Source organism: Triticum urartu, chromosome 6A (genome assembly GCF_056163025.1).
Source record: "Triticum urartu cultivar PI428250 chromosome 6A, HENAU_Tu73, whole genome shotgun sequence".
NCBI classification, from domain to species: Eukaryota; Viridiplantae; Streptophyta; class Magnoliopsida; order Poales; family Poaceae; genus Triticum; species Triticum urartu.
Window position 1 is genome coordinate 540,667,394 of NC_141878.1, and position 6,876 is coordinate 540,674,269.

At 44.3% G+C, this 6,876-nt stretch overlaps 1 pseudogene; it reads right to left on the reverse strand.

Moving 5' to 3' along the window:
* Positions 1-2,788: 2,788 nt before the first annotated feature.
* LOC147966165 (anthocyanidin 5,3-O-glucosyltransferase pseudogene) lies at positions 2,789-4,427 on the reverse strand (annotated as a pseudogene).
* Between the last annotated feature and the right edge of the window lie 2,449 nt (positions 4,428-6,876).

Below are 6,876 nucleotides of genomic sequence, written 5' to 3' on the forward strand. Positions count from 1 at the left end.
ACATCACAACATGCCCTGCAAAAACAAGTTAAACGTCCTCTACTTTGTTGTTGCATGTTTTACGTGGCTGCTACGGGCTGAGCAAGAACCGTTCTTACCTACGCATCAAAAACCACAACGCGGTATAGTGATTGCTTTTTGATCTTCAGAAAGAACCCTGTTCATTGAATCCGATTCAACTAAAGTTGGAGAAACTAACACCCACCAGCCACCTGCGTGCGAAGCATGTCGGTAGAACCAGTCTCGCGTAAGCGTACGCGTAATGTTGGTATGGGACGCTTCATCCAACAATACCGCCGAATCAAGAATCAACTTGTGACGGCAAGCAATATGTATATACCCACGCCCACAACTTCTTTGTGTTCTACTCATGCATATAACATCTACGCATAAACCTGGCTCGGATGCCACTGTTGAGGAACGCGGTAATTTCAAAAAAATTCCTACGCACACGCAGGATCATGGTGATGCATAGCAAGGAGAGAGGAAGAGTGTTGTCCATGTACCCTCGTAGACCGTATGTGGAAGCGTTATGACAACGCGGTTGATGTAGTCGTACTTCTTCACGATCGACCGATCCTAATACGAAAGTACGGCACCTCCACGATCTGCACACGTTCAGCTCGGTGACGTCCCACGAGCTCACGATCCAGCAGAGTGTCGAGGGAGAGTTTCTTCAGCACGACGGCGTAATGACGGTGATGATGATGCTACCGGAACAAGGCTTCGCCTAAGCACCGTTACGATATGACCGAGGTGGATTATGGTGGAGGGGGCACCGCACACGGCTGGAAACAATCAACTTGTGTGTTCTAGGGTGCCCCCCTGCCCCCGTATATAAAGGAGCAAGGGGGAGGCCGGCCGGCCCTTGGGGGGCGCCAGGGGAGGAGGAGGCCTCCTCCTAGTAGGAGTAGGACTCCCTTTTCCTACTCCTACTAGGAGGGGGGAAATGAAGGGCGAGAGGGAGAAGGAAAGGGGGGCGCCCCCCCCCCTTCCCTAGTCCAATTCAGACCAGAGGGGGAGGGGGCACGCGGCCTGCCCTGGCCGGCCCTCTCTCTCTTCACTAAGGCCCATGTGGCCCATTAGTTCTCTCGGGGGGGTTTCGGTAACCCTCCGGCACTCCGGTTTTCTTCGAAATCACCCAGAATACTTCAGGTGTCTGAATATAGCTGTCCAATATATCAATCTTTATGTCTCGACCATTTCGAGACTCCTCGTCATGCCCGTGATCACATCCGGGACTTCAAATTATCTTAGGTACATCAAAACACATAAACTCATAATATCGATCGTCACTAAACGTTAAGCGTGCGGACCCTACAAATTCGAGAACTATGTAGACATGACCGAGACATGTCTCCGGTCAATAACCAATAGCGGAACCTGGATTTTCATATTGACTCCCACATATTCTACGAAGATCTTTATCGGTCAAACCGCATAACATCATATGTTGTTCCTTTTGTCATCGGTATGTTACTTGCCCGAGATTCGATCGTCGGTATCTCAATACCTAGTTCAATCTCGTTACCGGTAAGTCTCTTTACTCGTTCCGTAATGCATCATCCCGCAACTAACTCATTAGTCACATTGCTTGCAAGGCTTATAGTGATGTGCATTACCGAGAGGGCCCAGAGATACCTCTTCGACAATCGAAGTGACAAATCCTAATCTCGATCTATGCCAACTCAACAAACACCATCGAAGACACATGTAGAGCACCTTTATAATCATCCATTTACGTTGTGACGTTTGGTAGCACACAAAGTGTTCCTCCGGTATTCGGGAGTTGCATTATCTCATAGTCGTAGGAACATGTATAAGTTATGGAGAAAGCAATAGCAACAAACTAGACGATCATCGTGCTAAGCTAACGGATGGATCAAGTCAATCACATCATTCTTTAATGATGTGATCCTGTTAATCAAATGACAACTCATGTCTATGGTTTGGAAACATAACCATAATTGATTCAACGAGCTAGTCAAGTAGAGGCATACTAGTGATATTCTGTTTGTCTATGTATTCACACATGTACTAAGTTTCCGGTTAATACAATTCTAGCATAAATAACAAAAATTCATCATGATATAAGGAAATATAAATAACAATTTTATTATTGCCTCTAGGGCATATTTCCTTCATTTCTACGGTTGGCGGCTTCAAAGACATCAAACCCAAAAATTGAATTAATGCAAACATATAGAAAACCTGGGCTATTTATCACTCACAGTCATTGATGACTCATGTTACTTAACTAGTTATTTGCCATTTTACTTATATTAACACTCAAAGGTCTTTTTGTAAGGTTTGTAGAGCATACTTTTTTTTTCTTGTCAAAACATTACTAAAATGTGCTAGATACATTCATATCTAGACAAATGTAAGACAAATTTTATGGGACGAGTGGGATATTTGTGAACGGAAGGAGTTTTTGATTGTTTTTTGACATAGCTACCGGCTTATTTCGGATGATAACGGAAGGAGTATGTCACTAAAAATAGCTACATGAATCTTCGACACATTGATCTCGGTAGCACTGTATACCCTGTCGTGCATGGTACACATATGCATTTCTCGATTTATTGCGAGGGGGTCGGGTGTTGGGGGATCTCTACGATACATCTATCTTCCTGCCCCACACCGAATGTCACACAAACGGGCTTTGCTACATCTACCTAGAGATTCAACGTAAAGCTACGTAAGAGCTAGTTTGGCATGCTCTGATTGGAAGAGAAAATGGCATGGCCCAACCCCGCGAAAATCAGCAAGATTAAGTAAGGTTACGTAGATGGTGTAGATGTAGGATTATTGCACACAAACATACGGTGTTAGCTCTTCCAAACGAAAAAGAAAAAGATAAATACACGCAGTCCCATACTGATGCATCACCCACTCCCATGGATCACTTCCTCACTGCAAGCCCGATCCTGCCGGCTGGCCACGTCCGCCAGGAACTGGGCAAACGCCAAGCGCGACGACCCGCCGTCGTTGCAAGCCACAGCCGCGGCTTCCTTGTACGCCGCCGCTCGCGCCCTGAGCTCTCTACCCTCCTCGGACTCCATCACAAGCCTTACCTTGGCCTCCACCTCGCCGGCCTTGACCAGCCCCTGCTGCCACCCGACCATCTCCGCGGCGATCCCCATGTCCCCCACCATGTGCACCTTGTTCATCTTCTGGTCCGAATACAGCGGCCAGCACAGCATTGGCACGCCCGCCGTGACGCCCTCCAGCACCGAATTCCACCCGCAGTGCGTCACGAAGGCCCCCGTGGCCCTGTGGCGGAGGACGTCCACCTGTGGCGCCCACAGCTTGACGACGAGGCCACGGCCGTTGGTTCGCTCCATGAACCCGTCCGGCAGGAGCGCGTCGAGGTCCGGGTCGGCACTGGGGTCGTGTGGCCTCTCCGGGTCGTCGCTGACGGGGGTTCGCACAACCCACAAGAAGCGGTGGCCGGACTTGTCGAGGCCGACGGCGATCTCCCTGAGCTGCTTCGCGGAGTGGTTTCCGGTGCCTATGCTCCCGAAGCAGAGGAACACGACGCTGCGGTCCGGTTGGCCGTCTAGCCAGGCGAGGCACTCGTGCCGTTCTTTTGCCTCGGCGTCGGCGATGCTGCTGACAAATGGACCGACGCAGTACACCGGAGGCAATGCCTGGCCGGGGACACACCGAGGATCCCTGAGAGCAGCCACCGCACGAGCCTCCAGCGACTCGAAGGTGTTCACTAGCGTGCCGTCGGCCTCCGGGATCCGGCACAGCAAGGCCATCATCGCCTTGTATGTGTCGCTCTCCGGGTCCTCGAGCACCTCGCCCGACAGGTGCGAAGCCGGCATGGGCGGAAGGCCGAAGAGCTCGAGAGGGGTGTCACCAAGCTCCTTGAAGCTCGCACCGCCCTCTGCGAGCACCGTAGGGAGCTGGGCAAAGGCGACGAAGGTGGCGGCGCTGGAAGTGAACAAGGTGTAGCCAGGGATCCCGAGCCTCTTGACGACGGCGAGCCCCGCATTCGACAGGGAGTCCACAACCACGGCATGGACGCGCATGGAGCATAGGTAGTCGTGGAGGCGGTCGTTGTAGCGGCTCACGAGGTGGAGGTACGTGAGCACGAACTGCCCGTCCTGGGCCAGCTTGGGCGGGTCCTCCACGGCCGGGAGAGTGTGGAAGCGGACGGACGGCATGGAGGCGGCGACGCGGCGGACGACGGCGCCGAAGGCGATGTCCTGCTTGACGCCGGTGTCGATGAGCGCAACGGAGACGGCGTAGCCGTGGTCGAGGAGGGGCCCCGCGAGCCGCATCATCGGGACGAAGTGGCTCACGGAGAGGCCCGGGTACAGCACCACCGTCTTCTTCTCCATGGTCTCTCTCTCTCACGCACACGCCGGCCGGGAGGATATGAACTCGTGACGACGCAGCGCATCTCAACTTTAAAGGCAGAAAAACCTCGGCAAACCTCTTTTTACCGGGTTGGAAAACAAGAACATATAACATCCACATCAGCACACACGCATCTTATAGCATCTTATAGCATCACATCCATTATATCTCATCTAGATGAGTTCTAGCAAAACTGCTTTTTACCGGTGTCGGGAGGTACCCACGGACTACACCCAATCACAATGCGCCACCGCATAGAGTATCTGAAAAATCTTTGCAGTATTCTGTTTATTTGGAACACGCATTTCTCTATCTTGGGTCCCACCATGCACATGCCAAGGACGCATGCATTTATTTGGTCCTTCTGTGTTTTTACTGTTTATAGTACAGACTTTGACATGCATGTCTCTCACATTATCTCTCCTCTCCATCTCCAAATCCATCGCTTTTAATTCTCTTTTCACTATTTAAATTCTTCATATCTTCAAAACAAAAATTCCATTTTCGAAACTTTTTATATATTTCAACTCCTGGAGCCAAGACCTTTAGAACAAGATCAATCTTGAATATATTCAAACATGTTTAAATTTCAACTTTTGAAATAATTGAAATCGGCTTTCTGAAAATAGTGAAATTTTATCTTAGAATTGAGTGAAACAAATTTTTTTAAATATGTTTTTCATACACATGAGACATTTTTTGGGTGTAAAATACGTGAAACTTGTAATTTCAGATAAGTGAAATCATTATTTTAACATAATGAAATGAGTGAAATCAGTTTTACGAAATTAGTCTAACTAGTTCTTTGAAACGAATGAAATATATGTTTTCAAATATGTGAAATCGGTGTTTAAATTGGTCTTTTGAGACGAGCACATTCTGTTTTTGAATGAGTGAAATTGTCTTATTAAATGATTGAAGTATGTGTTTCGGAGTAAGTGAGATCAGTGTTTCAAAATGAGTGAATTTAGTTTTTTTAAATGAGTGAAATCACCTTTTCAAAATGAGCGAAACCATTTCTCTGAAATGACTTAAATATGTGTTTCAAAATGAGCAATTTTTTTTTGCAATGTCATTTCAGTTATTCCAATTCCATTTTCATTTTTTTCACAATGATTGAAACTAATTATTTGAACTCTCAAAGAACTGATTTTAATTCTTCAAAAAAGAAGATTTCAATCCAGTAAAAAACATAGACTACCATATTTAAAAAATAGTACTGAACTTAGTATTTTCAAGAGAGTGGCATATATATATATAGGAAAATAGTTGTGTACTCCTGGGAGTACGTACTCCCGCTTCTCATATACCACATAGATGAATCTTTTATACCACTTTATTATTTTTAATATACTTCATTGGTAATTATTAGATACCCCAAAATGAGTTTCATGAAAAAATTCATGTGAGTCTACATATTTTTAAATGTTTACGTATATACTGATGTGTTTGTACGTGAAAAAGGTATATTACAAAAAGTACATCGCAGATGATATTTTTTCAACAAAACTCGTATTGGGGTATCTTAGAATATTTAATGAAGTATATTAAGAATAATAAAAAGGTATAATTAATGTGTATATGAGGTATATTGAGAATGGGAGTACATACTCCCAGGAGTATATATTTGCAATCTCATTTCAGTTATTCCAATTTCAATCTCTTATTTCACAATGAGTGAACTGGTTATTTCAACTATCAAAGAACTGATTTCAATACTTCAAAAAGAAGATTTAAATCCTTTCAAAAACATATTTCACTTTAATATTTTACAAAAGACTGAAACTTAGTATTTCAAAAGAGTGAAATCATTATGTAAATGAGTGAATCTGTATTTTCAAATTAGTGCAATGATTTGTTTGAAATGAGTAAACTTTGTTCATTGAAATGAGTGAAATCTATCTTTTGAATGTGTTTTAAACTAGCGAAACGAGTGAAATATATCTTTTGTAACAACTGAAATCAGTTTCTGGAAACATATGAAATATGTATTTCAATTGAGTGAGTGTAATGTGTTTTCTGAAATGAGTGAAATGTATCCTATTTAATTGAGTGTAATGTTTTTTTCTAAAATGAGGAAAATCTATCTTTTGTAAATGAGTGTAGTACATTTTCTAAAACTAGTGAAATGAGTGAAATATGTTTCTTTTCGTTGAGTGAAATATGTTTTCTTGAAATTGGTTAAATAAAATTAGTTGAAATATATCCAATATTGGTCTTATTTTAAAGTTCCTGGCGCGAGCAATTCAAATCTATAAAAAGTTTCAAAGACGAATAATTATTTCAAAAGTTATGAACTATTCTAACTATCACAATGAAATAAAATACTAGTCTTCATTTTGAAGAGAGAGAATAGTATATGCATGCAGCCACCCATCCTTCTCTTCGCTCACATTCTCTTCCCTGGCATACAACACTGTACCATACTGAAAAGATATCAGGTATGACAAATTGTATTTGGTGGTATTAGGACTACTGCGCGGAAGAAGCACATAGAAAAAGAAA